This window comes from Saccopteryx bilineata, chromosome 2 (genome assembly GCF_036850765.1).
Source record: "Saccopteryx bilineata isolate mSacBil1 chromosome 2, mSacBil1_pri_phased_curated, whole genome shotgun sequence".
In the NCBI taxonomy this organism is placed as follows: domain Eukaryota; kingdom Metazoa; phylum Chordata; class Mammalia; order Chiroptera; family Emballonuridae; genus Saccopteryx; species Saccopteryx bilineata.
In genome coordinates this window covers 86,722,983-86,743,459 of record NC_089491.1, presented here as the reverse complement: position 1 = coordinate 86,743,459, position 20,477 = coordinate 86,722,983, and positions in this window count along the sequence as shown.

Genomic DNA, 20,477 nt, shown 5'->3' with positions numbered 1-20,477 from the left:
TTATACATATTTTTTAGTCCCATCATTGATATATAAAAGTTCTAGCTGTTCTTCACCAATATGTGGTACTACTGACTTTATTTTTAGTTGTAGTCATTCTATAGAATATGTAATGATACAACACTTTGGTTTTAATTGCTTTTCCATGATAATTAATTGAGGAAGGAGGGGCAAGCCCTCTTTTCCCTGAGAAGGAAGAAATGAAAAGAATACAAGGGAAAGGAGCTAGCAGGGGTAACTGAGTCAGCCAGTGAAAAATTAAGTATATCCTGTAGTTACAATACAAAGCAGGAATAACAAGATCTGTATGTAGCTATGACCAGTGATCTGGAAACACACTCCCCCTTGCTTACTCCACAGAAACTCTTTCTCCTCTTCTTCTTGAGTCCTGAGAAACCTTAAACAAAGAAATCACATGCCCACTGCTTAGATACTATAAAGATATATAACCTGTAAGAAAGTCAACTTCGAGGAGTCCATGTATTGGAACTACAAGCCCCACGTGATCTGCTGGCTTTAATAAATCCTACTTCCTTCATCAAGTTGTCTGGGCATTTTTGTCCTCCTTTGATTCCTGCAATACAATGATGGTGAGTATTTTTAAGTATTCCTAGATCTTTTGTTTATCTGCTTTGTACAAATGTTAAAATTATCTACTTATTTTGAAATCATCTTTTGAGTTGTAGCAGTTTGTTTTCTACATTCTCTATTTACATATTCTATATATGAAATAATTAGCATATATATATATGCTACATATAATTTTCTCAGAGGGTTTGCTATTAATTTTATTCAGAGAATCTTTGGAAATAAAGAAAGTTTTAATTTTGATGAAATCTAATTCTTAAATTGAATTTGTATGTAAGGTGGAACAGGCACATGTACCTATTAAATGCAACTTAGACAGATGTTGGTCTTAACATAGTATTTATTTTTACCTTTCTGTGTGGATAAATACTTAAGCATTTTCAAATATAACTTTAAGCAGTCTTGGATGATGTAAAAGATGATGAACTTGTTGGAGAAGATGGGACTGGTGTTAGAGAGTCAGGTTTGAGTCTGCTGGTAGAACCAGTTTCTTAAAGTAGCTATCAGGGAGGTTTGTACAGAGCTTTCCTTTTTCTCATCATAACTGGCCCTGTAGCATCTCAAGCTTTGGGTACAATAAACTTTGGTGAATCTCTCCGTATCAGGCTTTTGCTTCTCTGACTTTGCCATTCCTGCTTTGGTGAGACAAAAAGCATCAGCTAACTCTTGTGTAAAAAACTTTTTTGGTTCTGAAGTTTCTAGGTCCCGGTTTTTTTCCCTAAATGCCATCATCTGCTGCTCTAGTTCCTCCATAAGGTCTTCATTGGTTAATTCCTTGCCACAGCAGTTGAGTAAGTTTATGATATCTATGATACCATTTTCACTGATGTCCCATTTCAGTTGATTACCAATAGCCCTTACGGTGCTCCATTCATAAATAAAGTTGTATGTAGTCAGATATTTGTAACTCTGGGATTTACTGCAACAAGTAGGAAGACTATTACATTTCTTAATGACAAATATAACAGAGATCATTAAGCATTGACAATGTTTTAAACATTATCATAAGTGCTTGTATTTCATTTAAAACTCACCATAGCCCTGAAGTTATGTTTTATTCCCTTTTTATAGATATTTACTAAATTTATCTGAAAAGTCAGTAAATACATCAAGAAAATAGATAAGAAAGGTTTTTATTCTGGGTGGTCTGACTCTTGTCCCCATTCCCTTTATGCTTTGTCCTTATGATAGATGTATCCACTGGATGGTATAGGAGTCTATGGGAAGAAATGTCAACCTGATGAGATGAATCCTGGAGGAAGCATCTGAAAGAAGGTTTGGAAAGATGGTGTGCTTAGATTTACTGAAGGAGCAAGATGGTGTAGTAGTTAAATTTAACATCTCTGGAGGCAGGGTGCCTGTGTTCTATTGTGGCTTCACTATTTACTAACAACAACAACATGGACACATTCCTGCTTCTCAGTGCCTCAAATTCTTAACTGCCCATCTGTAAAATATGTATAAAGGTACTGATCTCACAGTTTATGAGGGTTTAATTATAAAGTCAGTCCAAAGCATTGGGTACACAGTTTTGTGCTCAATATATTTTAGAAAAATTACTGAAGGTTAATTAGGAGTTGGCTACTTGAAAGTAAGAACAGGAAGGCTGGTCCAGGGAATGTTACAAGCAGGAGGACTTGCATGCTTTTTTTCCTGCCATTCATTTTTTTTTAATCTATAAAAAGGAGGTGATAATGGATGCATAGTTTAGAGTTTGTCTAATATGAAAAAAACAGTTTATATGTTGGGAAAAAAGAAAGTAAAAATGGGGATATTAAAAATGATGACTCCTCTCTGAGGGTCTGGGCAGTGTGGTTTTCAAATATAAAAAGAAAATAAATTTGTTCTTTTTCTTTCCTTTAATTGTTCAGTGAGAGGCAGAGAGCCAGAGATGATTCCCACATGCACCCTGACCTGGATCCACTCAGCAAACCCCATACACCGCGATGCTCTGCCCATCTGGGCCACTGCTCGGTTGCTCAGCAACCAAGCTATTTTAGCACCTGAGGTGAGGCCACAGAGCCATCCTCAGTGCTCAGGGCCAACTTTATTTGAATCATTCGAGCCATAGCTGCAGCAAGGAAAGAGAGAGAGGGATATAGACAGAGGGAGGGAGGGGTGCAGAAGCAGATGGTCTCTTCTCCTGTGTGTCCTGACTGGGAATTAAACTTGGGACTTCCACACACCAGGCAGAAGCTCTACCACTGAGCCAACTGGCCAGGGCCAAATTTGATCTTTAAAACAAGTTTTTTCCTTTAAAAATGATTAAGATATACATTTCAAAAGAAGAGTGCTATACAGGCCAACAATTATGTTGATTTAGAATAAAATTAATTCATTCACAATTTGTGAAAAAGAGCACACATTTTAGAGTTAGGTCACATAGCATTTTGTCTTTTTTATCAAGCATATGACCTTGAATAAATTATTTATTGTCTCTGAGTTTTACTTTCTATTGTAAATATACAATAAAAGAACTATTATTATATATTATATGCACAAATAAGAATATGAAACATATTTACATTTTGAAAAAAATAACCAAGCACTGGTGTATACTCATTAACCTTTAAAAAAAAATCCTACATGACTCTACCTACACTTAGCTTTCTCTTTCTAAACGCTCCTCCCAGAAATAATGCATTTTTGTGTTAAGTGCTCTGTTTCTCTTCATTGTTTTACCCTGCATATACGAATCCTTTAATAATACAGAATACTTTTAGTTAGTTTACATGAAGATCATGTTTACTTCTTGTTTTGTGATTTCTTTGCATAATACATTTTTAGGGTTAGCCTGTGTTGAATATATACCTTAAGTTCATTTATTTTCTATCTTGTAAACTGTTCAGTGACATAAATATACCATTATTTGCTTATTATTTGTGTATTTTACTGTTCCTTACAATTCTACCCTATCACACCCCAGGGTGTGTATCTCCAGCAAAAAGCTGCTCAGCACTTCCTTACGTTTATTTCTTGGCATAAAGACATACAACTAGTAGATTTGCTCGATGGTATTGTGTGTGCATCTCTAACCTCATTTGTGAATTAATGCCTGACTCTCCAAAATAAGTGCACCAATGCATATTCCCAGCAGTGGAACTTCCCTTTTCTTTTATTTCATCCTTTTTATTGCCAATAGTTTTTTGGAGTGTTTGTTTGATTGTTTGTTGTTTCTTTGTTTTTACCAACACCCAGGTTTGTAACTTTATCACACTGTTTTGATTTGCATCCTCGGAATTATTAAAGTAGTTAGATATCTTTTCATATGTTGGTTGTCCATCTGAGCCTCTCCTTTGTGAAAATCCTTTGCAAGACTCATAGAAATTGTTATTTTAATTCGTTCTGGTTACTAGATCTTAACTATGTGCTGCAAATATCTTAGCTCAGTATGTAGCATGATCTTTTACTCATTTAAAGTATCTATTGAGGAATATAAATTTCTTTTTATAATTGTTTATTTATTTTATAGAGAAAAGAAGGGAGAGGGAGAGAGAGAGAGAGAGAGAGAGAGAGAGAAACAGAAACATCAATCTGTTATTATATATGCTTTGACCAGGGATCGAACCCATAACCTTTGTATATTAAAAGGATGCCCTAACAAAATGTGCTATCCAGTCAGGCAAGAAACACAAATTTTTAATATTAATGTAGCAATATTTATCAATGTAGTCTCATATGGTTAGTATTTTGTGAGCCTCACTTAAAAAAAAAAGACAAAACTTTCCTACTCTGAAGTTAGAAAGATATCTTCTATATTGTCTTCTAAATTTTTTGTTGTTTTTCCTTTATTAATACTTCTCTCCACCATGAAATGATCTCTTTGCATATAGTGACCATGAAAATGTACCACTCAAATCTCCTACCTTGGAGAATGCAATTAAGGGACATTATTCTGAATCTACTGTATTGGTGCTGAGGATTCCCTTCCTAGAGAAATAGTGTGTCAGGGATACTAAGGCACATTCCTGTGAGATAACAAACATCTATGTTGGGCGGATAAAGTGTATTATGCTCACTTTGTTAAAGATAACACAAGGAGGCCGTCACCCAGGTGATATTAATGTGTGTTGGGGTGGGCTAAAGGCAGGCAGAATCTTTTAGCCTGGGGCTTGGTTTTGGGATTAAGCCTTTCCTACCCTTTTTGATGTAGGGCGGTACAATCCTATCATGCCTCAGAGAAGTGACTTTGTATTAGAGACTTCCCTATTTTGTATATTGGATTAAGGGTTTTGAATCTGCACTATAAAATAGGGGTAGAATGGGAGCTTGGGCGCTTGGTTCCTGAGGTTAGTATGAGAGAGCAGAGAGAGTAGAGCCAGCAGCGGAAGGAGGCCACGTGGAGGAGGCCAGGAGAAGCAGCCAAGATGGCGGAGTACTGAGTGAGATGCCAGTTTGTACAGAGTTTGTATCTGGGATAAGGAAGGAAATGGGGAACTGAGGAGAATAAGGCTGTTGAGCTAGAAACCTTTGATTCTAGGAAACTCGGATAAATCAGTAGCTTTGTGAGCACTGAATGTGACTGGGTTTTGGAGCCCAGTGTGTATTTTTACTTGCCCGCTGGGTGCAAGCTAGATTAAAGACTATGGCCCACCAGTTTTTGGCTCCATGGTTTCTTTACCGACTGTCCGAATCCAATGCGAACCTGCATGAGCCAGGCAGCTCTGATGCTGGCCATGGCCCTGCCTCCTGGCTTTACAATCTATTACTCATGACTTCGGCTCAAGGCTACCCTATTGACATAGTGCAACTTTGTAAAAATTAAACGGCAGTCTGGGACTCTTTCTTCCAAGCATTGTCTACCTTCCTTTTCCCTCCCAGGGTTAGACCTATATCACAGTTTGATGTTACTACCTCCCCCAACACCTTTACGTTTTCACTCCTAGGTGTTTCTCCCAATAAATCTATCATTTAACAAATCTCTAAGCTTGTGTCCTGGAAGAACTATTTTCATTTATTTATTCTTTTTTCATAAAGATAACTGTTGGGCAGATAAAATGTATTATGCTCACTTTGTTAAAGATGGCGCTGCCCACGTGGAGGCCGTTGCCCAGGTGATATTAATGTGTGTCTCTGTGGGCTGTGGGCAGGCAGAATCCTTGTAGCCTGGGGCTTGGTTTTGGGATTAAGCCTTTCCCACCCTTTTTGATGTGGGGTGGTACAATCCCATCATGCCTCAGAGAAGTGACTTTGTATTAGAGACTTCCCTATTTTGTATATTGGATTAAAGGTTTGGATTTCTACACTATAAAATAGGGGCATAACGAGAGCTTGCACTCTGGGCTTCTGAGATTAGCACGAGAGAGCAGAGAAAGGCCACATGGAGGAGGCCAGGAGAAGCAGCCAAGATGTCGGAGTGTTGAGTGAGAGGCGAGTTAGTGCAGAGTTTGTGCAGGGAGAAGGAAGGAGATGGGGAACAGAGGTGAATAAGTCTGGTGAGCTAGAAACCTTTGATTCTAGGAAACTCAAATAAGTCAGTAGCTTTGTGAGCACTGAATGTGAGTGGGTTTTGGAGCCCAGTGTGTGTTTTTACTTGCCCGCCGGGTGCAAGCTAAAATTAAAGATAAATGGCCCATCAGTTTTTGGCTCCGTTGTTTCTTTACCGACTGTCCGAATCTAATGTGAACCTGCATGGGCCAGGCAGCTGCTGTGATGGTGGCCGTGGCTTCTGGCTTTACAATAACCAATTGTTTTTACATCGAAGCTTCAGTTTTCTTACCTGTAAAATGCAGTTTGTAACATCTGACTAATATGTTTTCTTTAAGGCTCAAAAGCTAAAGCAGTTTTTACAGTACTATAAACTGTTATGTGGATGAATTATAGTTTGGTTTTCATGAACTAAGTCTACTCTTCAGTGAGCTGGGCTCAGATGATCTCTGTGCACCTGACTTGTAGTGGCACAGTGGATAAAACGTTGACCTGAAATGCTAAGGTTGCCGGTTTGAAACCCTGGGCTTGCAAGTACTATGAGTTGATGCTTCCCATTCCTTCTCCCTCCCCTCTTTCCTCTCTCTCTAAAAAAAAAAGAAATCAATGAATAGATTACCTCTGTGCATTTGGCCAAGCCACTTAACATTCCTGAATCTCTCCTTCACCACTGAAAAAGCTTATAATCTCATCTATATGTGGAGTCTAATGAACACAATAAACTGAGTAACAAAATAAAAACAAAGGCATGACACAGAACAGATGGTCAGGATCAGGGAATAGGGGCTGAGGGGACTGGATAAAAGAACGTGAAGGGATTAGCCAAAAACATATATGTAACACATAGACACAGACAACAGGGTGGTGATAGCCAGAAAGAAAGGAGGTATGGGGGTAAGATGAAGTGGGCAAAGAAAGGGAGAAACTGGGATGGAAATAGACTGCATGGGGTTGAGGGTGCACAATGTGGTGTGCAGATGGTGTTAAATTGAGCTGCACACTTGAAACCTGTATGGTTTGGCTAACCAATGTCATTCTAATAAATTCAATTAAAAAAAAGCTTAAAGATAATTTTCTCTAATTAGTTGACTAGTTTGTTTTAGCTAGTTATTATTTTTGACATTTTTTTTACTTTGTAACAAATCAAAAGTTTTACTATACATGAAAATACTTTTTAAGACTGTGAAGAGTTAACAAAATTAAGAGACAATTAGGTATTAGTAATTTGAAACTAATAACTATAAGCCAGTACTATACACAGTGTCATTATGTATTTGATTACATGTTTTCCACCTACTCCCTGGTCCAGAATGCCAAGTTTAAATAAATTATATGCAGGTGCATTTTTCTCAGTGATAAAGGTAGGTAAGTAAATACATAGATAGCTAGAGATATTAATGTAATAAATATTTCTTAACTCCATAATGAAAGATTTACTTGGCTATAAGCCTATAAAATATAGCTACACAATTATGAATTATATATAGTTTTATCTTTCTTGATTTCTATTCTGATAGATTCCTTGCTTTGGTAGCACACAATGTAATATCTGATAGTTACAAATATTGAAAAGGACATCATGTATTCACACTGAATCTGACCACATTTTTAATATTTAGGCATTACTTAGACTAGAAATGAGAAATACAAAGGATGACAATTACAGAAATTGCCTCAACCTTCAAAAATATGATTTAAACCTTATTTATTTAATTTTAACTTGTCCATTAGTTTTAATGTAATAATGTCTCTTTGGTATTTATGTACATACATACTTCAATATCTTTCTATATTGAATTCCATTTATGCAAATATTACTTCTTAAAAATTTTCTTCATTTAACTTCAAAGGCAAATATTTTTAATATCTGACTTTTCCATTTTATCAAATTTTCAAAATGTACTGGCAAAAAACTCCTCATGACATCTTTTTGTTATTTCTTTAATGACTTCAGAATTTGTAGGAGTGTAGCTCATTTCATTGCTAATCTCATGTGGTTATGTTTTTTGCTGTTTTTACTTGATCAAACATGCTTGAATTTGTCAACATTGTCATTCTCAGAGTATCTCAGGGCTACTTTTTGGCTTTGATCATCTTATGTTTTGACCTTTTTTTTTTCAGTCAGTAGCTTTCCATAAATTTTGATTTATTTAATTATCTAGCTCTAACTTTTTGTTGTCTGGTATTTCATCTTGTGCTGTCATCTCATTCTATCTTTAGTGAGATTTCTTCTTTGATCAAATATTATCTCAGAGAATATTTTAAAATTACTAATCATATTGATATTTTCTAGTTTTTTGTTTTTGATTTATAAATTAATTATTTTATTGTCAGATTATTTTCTTTATATTTTCAAACTTTTGAAATATTAAATCTGTTTAGTATGTGAAAATATAAATTTTTAATTTTCTTAAACGTTTCATTTTTACTCAATATGATATGTATTATTCTCTTGTTGGGTCAAGTTTCATGTTCATTGTTTAAGGTTTCTATTTTTCAAACTATTAAAATCTTTTTTTTTTTTTTTTTTTAGAAGTTTTTTTTTTTTAATTTTTTTTATTTATTCATTTTTGGAGAGGAGAGGGAGAGACAGAGGGAGAGAGAGAGAGGAGAGACAGAGAGAGAGAAGGGGGGAGGAGCTGGAAGCATCAACTCCCATATGTGCCTTGACCAGGCAAGCCCAGGGTTTCGAACCGGCGACCTCAGCATTTCCAGGTCGATGCTTTATCCACTGCGCCACCACAGGTCAGGCCAAACTATTAAAATCTTATAATAAGTTTTGTCATTCTAATTTATCCTAGTACATTAAAGCACTTTTAAAAATTATTTTTCACAATTTTATAAATTTTCTTTATATATTGGGTATATGCTACTGGGTGCATGAAAGTTTAATCTTATAGAATCTTCTTAAAAAATTGAATCTTTTCTAATTTTGTATTTTCTCTCTCCAGTAGTGCTTTCACTTTTAAGATGATTTTCACTGAGGTTAATATAACCATGTAACTTTGTTGTTATTTCATATCAACTTGGAACATCGTATATTTTTTTACATTTTTAGGGACTCTGCTGATTTCCAAAATTGCTTGAGCAAATGTCTCTTCTTCATAACTCTATCCTGAGAAGTCTATCCCATTTTATCTCCCTGAACTCAAAACTTCTTAATTTGGGGACTTTACAAGGATCTTCCTGACTTTCCTCTTTGTTCATCTTGTCTGGAAACTATTTTAAGGCAGCAAGCTGGGCAATCATATGGCTCCCCTTGTTTGTTTCTCATCTCTCAGGGATCAGTATCCCTTACTGATTGATATATAATACTGGCTAACATTTGTTTTGCATGTCTTTGGTATTTTGGTTGATTCAACTGAAAGGGTAAATGTAATCTCTGTTACTCCATTGTAGTCATAAGCCAAGTCCTTGTGCTTCTAATTTTCATTTTTATTGTTTTCATACCTGGAAATATTTGGTCCATGTTTAAATTTTCTTACTAATTTATTATTTTGTTTTGTTTTGTTTTTTCCAAGTGAGAGGAGGGGAGATAGAGGAACAGACTCCTACATGTGCCCTAACTGGGATGCACCCAGCAACCACCATCTGGGGCCAATACTTGAATCAATAGAGCTATCTTCAGCACCTGAGCCTGACATTTAAACCAATAAAGCTATTATCTGTGAGAAGTGAAGAGAAAGAGAGAAGGGGAAAAGGGAGGGGAAGGGAAGCAGAGGGTCGCTCCTCATGTGTGCCCTGACTGAGTATAAAACCCAGAATATCTGCATGCCAAGCCACAACTCTATGCACTGAGCAAACTGGCCAGGGCCTCATTTTTATTTTTATACTTGAAAATATTTGGTCCATTTTATATTTATTACTAATTTATTTTTTATCTTATTATTTTGTTCTTTTTGACATTTTTTAATTTTAAAAAATATATTAAACACATTATTTTTATATTATGGATATAAATATTCTCTTTTTCTTTTCTGTGCACCTGTTCACTATGTCTTTTGTTCTTACATTTTGATAGTATTACTGAAAACTATATTTCTTTGACCTTAATCTGTAAAATTGAATATTTGATATTTGGAAGGAGGTTCAGTTTCTCCAAGAAGAATTTTTACAATAGATTTTGTTGGCGGTATTTTATCAGTGTTGTGTCCATGACCCAGCATATATGACTTTTGCCTAATTAAGTTCACCTGCAACTAACAGTAGATTAAAAACAGTTTTTAGCAGTTAGATAGTTCCCAAATAAAGTGACTGGGTCCCTCTTGTTTTCTGACTATAGGCTTTTTGTAGCACCACACCAGCTGACTGGGCATCAGGTAGGCAAAACTCTATACTCTCCCAGTTTCATCCCTATTCAATACAGTTCAATGTGGGCTCATGCACAGATTTTTTAGGGCTCCTTAGGTAGCTATCTCGTATAGCCTGTACAGATTCATCATCACTGACTGATGGCCTACCAGAACGGGGTTTCTCCACCAAACTGCCGGTTTCCTTCAACTGCTTATCCCACCGAGTAATGTTATTCCTATGTAGTGGCGCTTTGTTATAAACGCGCCGATATTCACGTTGCACTCTGGTCACGGATGCAAATTTAGCGAGCCACAGAACACACTGAACTTTCCTCTGTACCATCCACATCTTGACTGGCATGGCCGTGAGCTGCTCCGCTGTATACATGGTGTTATGTCATCATCTGCACATGTGCACATGCTGCCACATCATCCTACAGAAAGTGGGAGGGTTTTCCTTTTATTTAGTGCAGATTTCACATTTCTATCGTCTTTTGTTGCTTTCCTGTGACTGGTCAAAAGTGCACCATGACATTACGGACACATTGTATATTTACCTCTATATTGGCATGTCTATCTATCTGTTCCTCTCTCTTTCTATTGAGACTTATTACATGAAATTATTCCATGCAATTATAGAGGTTGAGAAGTCCCAAATTCTGCCATGTGCAAACTGGAGACTCAGGAGAGCCAGTGGTGTAATTCTAGTCTCAGTCTGAAGTGTTAAGGACCAGAACAACTGATGGTATGTGTTTTAGTTCAAGTATAAAAAGCCAATGTCATAGTTTGAAAAAAACAGACAGAAAGAACAAATTTTTTCTTATTTTCTACTCAGGCTTCCAACAGATTGCATGAGAGCCGCCACATTGGGGAGAACAATTTGCTTCAATCAGTCTATTGATTCAAATGTAAATCTCATCAGGAGATACCCTCACAGACACAAACTGTCAGAGATATAAACGTACTAAATGACTTTTCCCTCCCCTCTTAGGAAGGTGGAAAGGGTCCTATTGCACCTTTCATAAGAGATAGACTGTAGATATCCTTTATTTAATAGAAGTAGCTCCTATTACACTGCTCAGTTTGAATAAACCTGGGCTTTGCTATTTTTCTGTCAAGTCCATTAGAACTTGAAAAGTAAAGATCAAATTTATGAGATTTAGCTATGATCTGAAGGCAAGAACTTACTTTAAAACATAGCTTTTCTACCCCATGGCTTCCCTTATTTTCCTAGGGTTGCTTTTTTGTACTTTGAATGAACTTTTGTTTTTGCCACACTAAAGATTCATTTGTGAATGTTTATTTGTGTCTGCAATATTTGTGCATGTATATGTATGTATGGATATATATATATACATATATATATATAAATTATCAGTAATCTATTTAATGTGGCATATTGATGGACATGACTAATCATAGCTTTTTCATATTAAATTGACTGATGGTCTTTAAAATTATTTTTATAGTCACAGGGTTAACTTTAATTTACTAAATTCACCTAAAATAGGCTCTATTGAATTTTTTAAACATAAAATTGTAGACAACAGCAAATTCTCTCTAGAATTAATAATGATGTTCCCAAGAATTTACATATATATGATCTTAGTGATAGAGATCCTGTAGAGATTGTATTAATTAGTCCTTGGTTTTGTCTATTACTTTATCATGCAGAAAAGTTCCATTTAAAATTTGTTGGGGTAATGAGTTGAAATTCTCCATGCTTAAGAAACTAGAAATGTGCAAAATGGTCAATTTTCATGATATTTAAATATATGCCAATATACAATGTATTTGGATTATACTCATTTTGTTGGACATATTTTATACTTTAGGATTTATTTTATAAAATGTAAAATGCATATAAATGTATGCTTCACCAAAATACTGGTCAAACTTTTGTTTTTAATTTTATCTATTGCTTTAGATGTCAAAGTTCCCTCATGTATATAAAATATCAGTTGTGGGCTTATGAATATTTAAAAATTAATCTTATATTAACCTGGCCCAAAAGTGAAAACTCACCTTGCTCAATAATAAAATATTGAGTTATTTTATGTCTAACAGTGTGGCACCATAGAGTTTTATTAATTAATGTATTTATTCAACAAATATATATTGATCTCTTATTATGCTCAAGGCATAAGGGATACAATAGTGACAAGTTAAACAGAGCTAATATCTACTTTCACAGAGCTTACAGTTCAGTAAATGAGACTTTTAGCTAAAAAAAATAAATAACAGCAAGCACTTACAAATTTTGTTAAAATCAATGAAGGAAAATAAAGGTTATTCCAAGAAACTGTATCAGGAATACCTTGGATTCAGAGACAGGGTGCTCTCTATTTCAGTAATGCTAAGACATGTAGGACAAGGTGCATCAGTAAAAATCTGGGTCAAGAGTAGTTCTATGAAAGGGAAGAATAGGAGATGAAGAAGAGCTCTGTTGAAAGAGGAAAAGAGGGAGTAACAGAGAATGAAAGTCATGTGGTGGTCAGAGGCCAGATCAAATTCAATCTTTAGGCAATGCTCAAAATTTTCAGATTTGTTTAAAGTAAAATATAAAGCAAGCTGTTGTAGGGTTTTAAACTAGGAAAATTTTTGCTTCTAAAATTTATTGCGATTGATTTGTGGAGAATTGTTGAAAGGAAACAATAGTGGAAAAAGAGCACCAGTTAGAAATGCAGAAAAAGCATAGACTCAACAGACTAAAAGACTGAATGCCATTTTACCTTCCCACTATTTTACAGTGACAGTTTAGTCCTTGTTGCTACACTGTTAAGTTTAAACAGCATTCTTTTTTTTTTTTTTTTTTTTTTTTCATTTTTCTGAAGCTGGAAACAGGGAGAGACAGTCAGACAGACTCCCGCATGCGCCCCACCGGGATCCACCCGGCACGCCCACCAGGGGGCGACGCTCTGCCCACCAGGGGGCGATGCTCTGCCCATCCTGGGCGTCGCCATGTTGCGACCCTCCTGGGTGTCGCCATATTGCGACCAGAGCCACTCTAGCGCCTGGGGCAGAGGCCACAGAGCCATCCCCAGCGCCCGGGCCATCTTTTGCTCCAATGGAGCCTTGGCTGCGGGAGGGGAAGAGAGAGACAGAGAGGAAGGCGCGGCGGAGGGGTGGAGAAGCAAATGGGCGCTTCTCCTATGTGCCCTGGCCGGGAATCGAACCCGGGTCCTCCGCACGCTAGGCCGATGCTCTACCGCTGAGCCAACTGGCCAGGGCCTTAAACAGCATTCTTAATATCTATGTTCTCCCAAGTTATGAAAACACATATATGAAAACACCATTTACATACAAACCTCTGTAAAGAGGAGAAGGCTGATGGCAATTACAAAGATTGTCTTTTAGGGTACCACCATAGAAAAAATGAGAAAAAGATCCAGAAAGCCTGGGTGCATAAGAACTTGGTACCCAGAAAGGAAGCTGATGGAGAAAGAAAAGTCCAGGTAGCATGGTAAAAACAGGCTAATTAAATTACCAATCCTCTTTTCTCTCTAAGTATGAACATATGCAAAACTAGTAGAGACATCTCATATTTTAATTTTGTCGATTTAATAAAAAATTATCTTATAAACAAATACTGTATCTTTTTTTCTGTCTTTCCTGAACAATATGCTGCTAAAAAATAAATTGGGTAAAAATCCTTAATTCTACTAACATACTATTAAAAATACTGCCATTTCAAATAGCAAAGGTGATATAAAACCATGATTTTGGGAAACAAAATGAGAAATTCATAGGTTTTAACTCTTCCATTTTTGGCAGTTGTAAACTTCTACCCCTTCCCAATAATCTTTTTATTTTACTTACTTTAAAGTAATCAAATCAACTGATATAGGTACTTGGCAAGGCTCATTAATATTTTAAATATCTGCTTTATCAATTATACTAAATGATTCCTTGAAAAACTTTTCAAAACTAAACATACTCTACAGTCCAGCAATTGTACTTACTCCTTGTTTTTTACCCAAGGGAGCTGAAAACTTATGTCTCCAAAAGAACCTGCACATGGATGTTTATAACAACTTTATTCATAATTGCCAAAACTTGGAAGCATTCAAGATCTCATTCAGTAGGTAAATGAATAAACACACTGTGGTACACCCAGACAATAGCATACAATTTAGTGCTAAAATAAATGAGCTATTAAGCCATGTAAAGGCATGGAAGAAGCTTACATGTACAGTTGTATCCGTAAAGTCATGGTCCACATTTGACCGGTCACAGGAAAGTAACAAAAGACAACAGAAATGTGAAATCTGCACCAAATAAAAGGAAAACCCTCCCACTTTCTGTAGGATGATGTGGCAGCATGTGCACATGCGCAGATGATGGTGTAACACCATGTATACAGTGAAGCAACCCACGGCCATGCCAGTCAAGATGTGGATGGTACAGAGGAAAGTTCAGTGTGTTCTGTGGCTTGCTAAATTCAAATCCGTGACCAAAGTGCAACGTGAATATCGGCGCGTTTATAATGAAGCGCCACCACATAGTAATAACATTACTCGGTGGGATAAGCCGTTGAAGGAAACTGGCAGTTTAGTGGAGAAACCCTGTTCTGGTAGGCCATCAGTCAGTGACGAGTCTGTAGAGGTTATACGAGATAGCTACCTAAGGAGCCCTAAAAAATCTGTGCATGAGCCCACATCGAACTGCACTGAATAGGTATGAAACTGGGAAAGTTTTCCTTTTATTTGGTGCAGATTTCACATTTCCATCATCTTTTGTTGCTTTCCTGTGACTGGTCAAAAGTGCACCATGACTTTATGGACACACTGTATATTACTAAGTGAAAGAAGCCAATGTGAAATAGCTACATACTGTATATTTTAATTACAATGTATGATATTCTGATAAAAGCAAAACTGTAAAGTCAGTAAAAAGATCAATAGTTGTCTTGGGTGGGATGGGGGAAAGATGAATAGATGGAGCTGATTTATTTGATACTGTAATGATAGATGTATGTCATTTTATATTTGTGAACTATAATGTAAACTATAGACCTTAGGGGATTACAATAAATTAGGATACAATCAGTTGTAACAAAAAAACCATTCTAATGGCGATGTTTATAAATGGAAGGCTATGCATGTGTAGAGACAGGGTGCATATGAGAAATCTCTGCGTGCTTTGCTCAGCTTTGCTGTGAACCTTAAACTGCTCCGAAAAATTAAATCTTTAATAAATATATGTGGACAGATGAATCGTGCTTTAGAAAACTTTTAATTTATTCTGAAAGGAAATAAGATAACTTTAAGTTCTTCTGATTGCTGTTAATGTACTATTATAATTTCTGATATGCAACTAGCTTTTAAAATTATTACATGGAGTGAGATAAATGGTAATGAATGAAGACGTAGGTTGGTAAAACCACAGTATGATGTTCAAAGATGTTTTGTAGAATTGGGCATCTGAAACCTGTATAATTTTGATACTCTGACACCCCAGTGAAATCAACTTAAAAATACTTTAATAAAAAAAAAATATTGCTATGTAAAATATTGCTTTCTTATTTGAAATTAAAGTCTTTCACTGGCTATCCTTCTGTGAAGGGTCCAGCTCTTTGGGCCACATTTTAGCCTTTCATTTTTAGAAATCTATTCTGTAATTCATTAGATATTTTTTTATGAACCTACTATGTGTCAGATACTGCTTAAGGTTCTGGATATATCAGTGAAAAAAAGCAGGTAAAATACCATGACCTTATAGAGAGATAAAAGTGGTTTTTATTTCTTATAAAAATTAATTTTGGAAATTTTTATAAATAAGGTCACCAAATAATTTATTTTGGAATCCAAAACACTTTTGATAGTGCAAGGAATATTCTTAATAATTGGTAAAAATAGGGACGGATGGTAGCCTAACTGTAAACAATAATGGCTAATAGTTTTAGAAGAAAGAATGCTAAAAAAATTCTGAACCAGTTATAAAAATATACATACCAAGAACAAACAAGCCAATTCCCAAAATGTTATCTGAGAATTCTTATATATTTCTGAGGAACTTGGCACATGTACCATTTATATATTATTTTCAGTGCAAGAAAACATTTTTATAGGGGATACTTTAATTCAAGCAACTATTAAACCGGCAACTAAGGGATGGCTTGGGGCTACAATGCAATGTACTCCCCTGTGATTCTTGTTTAGAAATGAAAGACTATTGTTCAGACGTACTCTGTGGTTTAATATCCCTAAACAGCCTTCACTATTTTGCCTCCAAAAAGTGTTAGGGATTTTTTAAAAATTGGTTTTTTCGATCAAAGGCTACCTACTCTCCTAGTGTCGTCAATAAATTATCAAAAATCTCCCCTGCAGTTTCTTTAGGAAATATTGGGTTGTTTTCTCCACGATTACTTTATTTTATAGTTTAGTGTTTCAAAGAAAGCAAACAGAAACGATAAAATGGGTGAGTTATTCAGATTTCTTTCCATACTTAACTGTGTTCTATTTAATCAGAATGGACTTCTAATAACTTGGAATGTGTTTTGTTGTTATTATTATGTGTTTGTTGGATTGGGGAGAGATGAGGTTGTTTATTTAAATGAAAGGATAAAATTTATCTTGTTTTAATTGAAAAACCTAATTAAATTTCTTGGGACTCATAATTTGCAGCGCTTATTGTGTTTTTTACTGTTATGTTATAGCCCCTGTATTTATTTTGTGATCTGGTGATGTATTAGTAGAAATTTATCTGGAAAAGAGAAAATGGAAAAATCACACAATACTAGATTCACTAGTAAAATATTTAATTCAGTGCTGATGTTCAAAATACCAGTAATTTCTCTCTCTGATGCTATAAGGGAGTGTCATTTCAGTGATGCACTTTATTGATCTAGTTTACTATGTTTTACTTTAGATTTTCTCCCTTCTTACTGATTTATTTAAAACCATGAGATCATAATTGAGAAGCAGCAAGATGAGTTTTCAGCAAATTAATTATAATTATACATTGCTATGCATTTGAACAATAATTTGGTTGATAAATTTATGTTGGTGAAACTTATTATGTAGATTAAAACAATAAAGGCAGTTTTAGTAGGGGATTGGGAAGAATAGACAATTTAAGATTCTTGCAAGCTGGTCTTCAGTCTTATTTGGCTCCATGCTTTGATTCAAGTTTTGAAATAAAACTATTTATTTTGGGTGCAATTGTCATGAACACTCAGTAAGAGATTTTATGTGGTGCATTTGTGTAATATTTGATCAGTGAACTGTTCCAAATATGATATTGTGCCTTTGGAATTATTCACTTCATCAGAATTTGCCAATAATATTAAACTGAACTTGTAAAATTCCTTTATATATAAAGCATTGTTTGCAATAAAAGAACCAAACATTATTTTATACACTAAATTTTAATGATAAGATAGTAGCTTACATGTATGGGTAAAATTCATAGTATTTTTTGTTACAATTTTTAGTAGATTAGTAAATCTTGTTTTTATAAAATGTTTGCATAATGTTTTAAGAAAATAATTTTTGGGAGTTGGTTACATTTTGTTCACCTCATATATATATATTGTTTAAATTTTTGTAAAGGTAGCCATGATCATGTATTTGAGTGCCTTAAATAATATTCTTATGTCCTTTCCCCACTGAGTTTTAAAACTGACCATATGAACAATGGGGATGCTTCAATTCTAGTTAGACTTGAAAATAGAAATAAACTAAGTGCTGGAGCAATGAGCAGTAACAGAGTCCAATAATAAAAACTAAGAACTAATTCTAAGTAGTGATTTAAAATGAATCTCAAATTTTGGGGAGGAGAGGATATCTTATTTAGAAAATTCAATTTAATGGGGGTGGCATTGATCAACAAGAATACATAAATTTTAGATAAACATTTCTATAGCATTTGAAATGTTGATTGTAGTGTGTGTCCATCACCCAAAGTCAAATCATTTCTCATCACCATATATATGGGCCTCTTAACTTCTTTCCACCCAACCTCTCCCTCTGGTAACCACTTTAACATATCTATGTCTATGAGTCTCATTTTTATATCTCATCTGCATGTGAAATCATATAGTTCTTATCTTTTTACTGATTTACTGATTTTACTCAATATAATGTTCTCAAGACCCATCCATATTGCCATAAATGGCAATATATCATCATTTCTTATGGCTTACTAGTGTTCCATTATATATATGTACCGCTCTTCTTTATCCAATCCTCTATTGAGGGAAATTTTGGTTGTTTTCATGTCTTGGACACCGTGAATAATGCTGAAAGGAACGTGGTGGTTCACGTGTCTTTACATACCAATGTTTTCAAGTTTTTTGAATAGATATCCAGTAGAGCAGTTGCTGGGTCATATGGTAGTTTCATTCTTAATTTTTTGAGGAACCACCATATTTTCTTCTATAATGGGTGTACCAGATTACATTCTCAGCAACAATGAATGAGGTTTCCTTTTTCTCCATAGTCTCTCCAACACTTATTATTACCTGTCTGTTGATAATAGCCAATCTAACAAGTGTGAGGTGGTAGAGGTGGTATTTCACTGTAGTTTTGATTTGCATTTCTCTAATAGTAAAGATGAGCATCTTTTAACGTTATTTGTTGGCCATTTATATGTCTCCTTGGGAGAAGTGTCTGTTCAGGTCCCCTCCCCATTTTTTAGTTAGATTTTTTTATGTTTGTTGCTCAGCTTTGTGAGTTCTTTGTGTATTTTGAATATTAACCTTTATTGGAGCTGTTTGTAAATATTACCTATTTGGTTGGTTGCCTTTTTGTTTGTTGTGAATTTCATTAGTTGTGCAGAAACTTTATAGTTTGGTCATTTATTTTTGTCTTTATTCCCTTGCCTTTAAGATCAAATTCATAAATGTTCACTACAGTCAAGATCCACAACTTTAGTACCTATATTTTTCTATATAATTTATTGCTTCAGATCTTATATTTAAGTCTTTGATCCATTTTGAATCAAATGGATTCAAACTACAGTTTGTACAGAAGGACAAACTGTAGTCCAGTTTCATTCTTTTACATGTGGCTTTCAAGTTTTCCCAGCACCATTTATTGAAGAGGCTGTCTTTTCTCCATTGTGTGCTTTTTGCTTCTTTGTTGAAGATTATTTATCTGTGTGTGTGTGTGTGTATGGTTTTATTTCTGGGCTCTCAATTCTATTTCATTGGTCTGTCAGTCTGTCTTTCTGCCAGTCTAATGCTGTTTTGATTACCATGGCACTATAGTATAATTTTGAGTCAAGTAGTGTGATATCTCTTGCTTTATTCTTTTTTTCTCAGGATTGCTTTGGCTATTTAGGTTTTTTTATGGTTTCATACGAACCTGGTGATTTTTATTTTATTTCTTTAAAAAATTATGTTGGGATTTTGAGAAGGATTGTGTTAAATTTGTATATAGTTTTGTTTAATATAGTCATTTTAACTTTGTTGATTCTTCCAATCCATGAACAGGGAGTATTTTTTTTTTCATTTCATTTTGTCTTGTTAATTTTTTTTTTCAATAATGCTTTGTAGTTTTTAGTATACAGGTCCTTGATATACGCTGTTAAATTTATTTTTAGATCTTTATTTTTTTGTTACTGTTGCAATTGTAAAAGAAAAAATTTTTTTCAGTTCATTTCCTATAGTTTCATTGTTGGCATATAGAAATACAGTAGACTTTTCTATTGTACATTGATTTTGTAGCCTGTGACTACTATATTTGTTTATTGTTTCTAAAAGATTTTTGGTGGAGTTTGGGGTTTTCTACATAGAGAATCATGTTGTCTGCAAAAAGTTATACCATTACCTCTTCTTCCTGATATAGTGCCTTTTTTTTTTTCTTTTTCTTTCCCGGTTGTTCTGTCTAAAACTTCCAGTGCTATGTTGAATAAGGGCGGAGAGAATCAGAAACCATGTCTTGTTCTTAATATTAAAGAAAAAGTTTTCAGTTTTACTCCATTTAGTATGATATCAGTTGATGGTTTGTCATATATGGCCCTTATTATGTTGTGGTACTTTCACTCTATACTTATTTTATTGAGTGTTTTAAACGTAAATTGATGTTGTATTTTATCAAATGCCATTTTCACATTTATTGATAGAATCATTTAAGTTTTGTCCTTTGTTTTGCTGATGTGGTGTATGACATTGATTAATTTGAATATGTTGAACTATCCTAATGCTCCTGAAATAAATTCTACTTG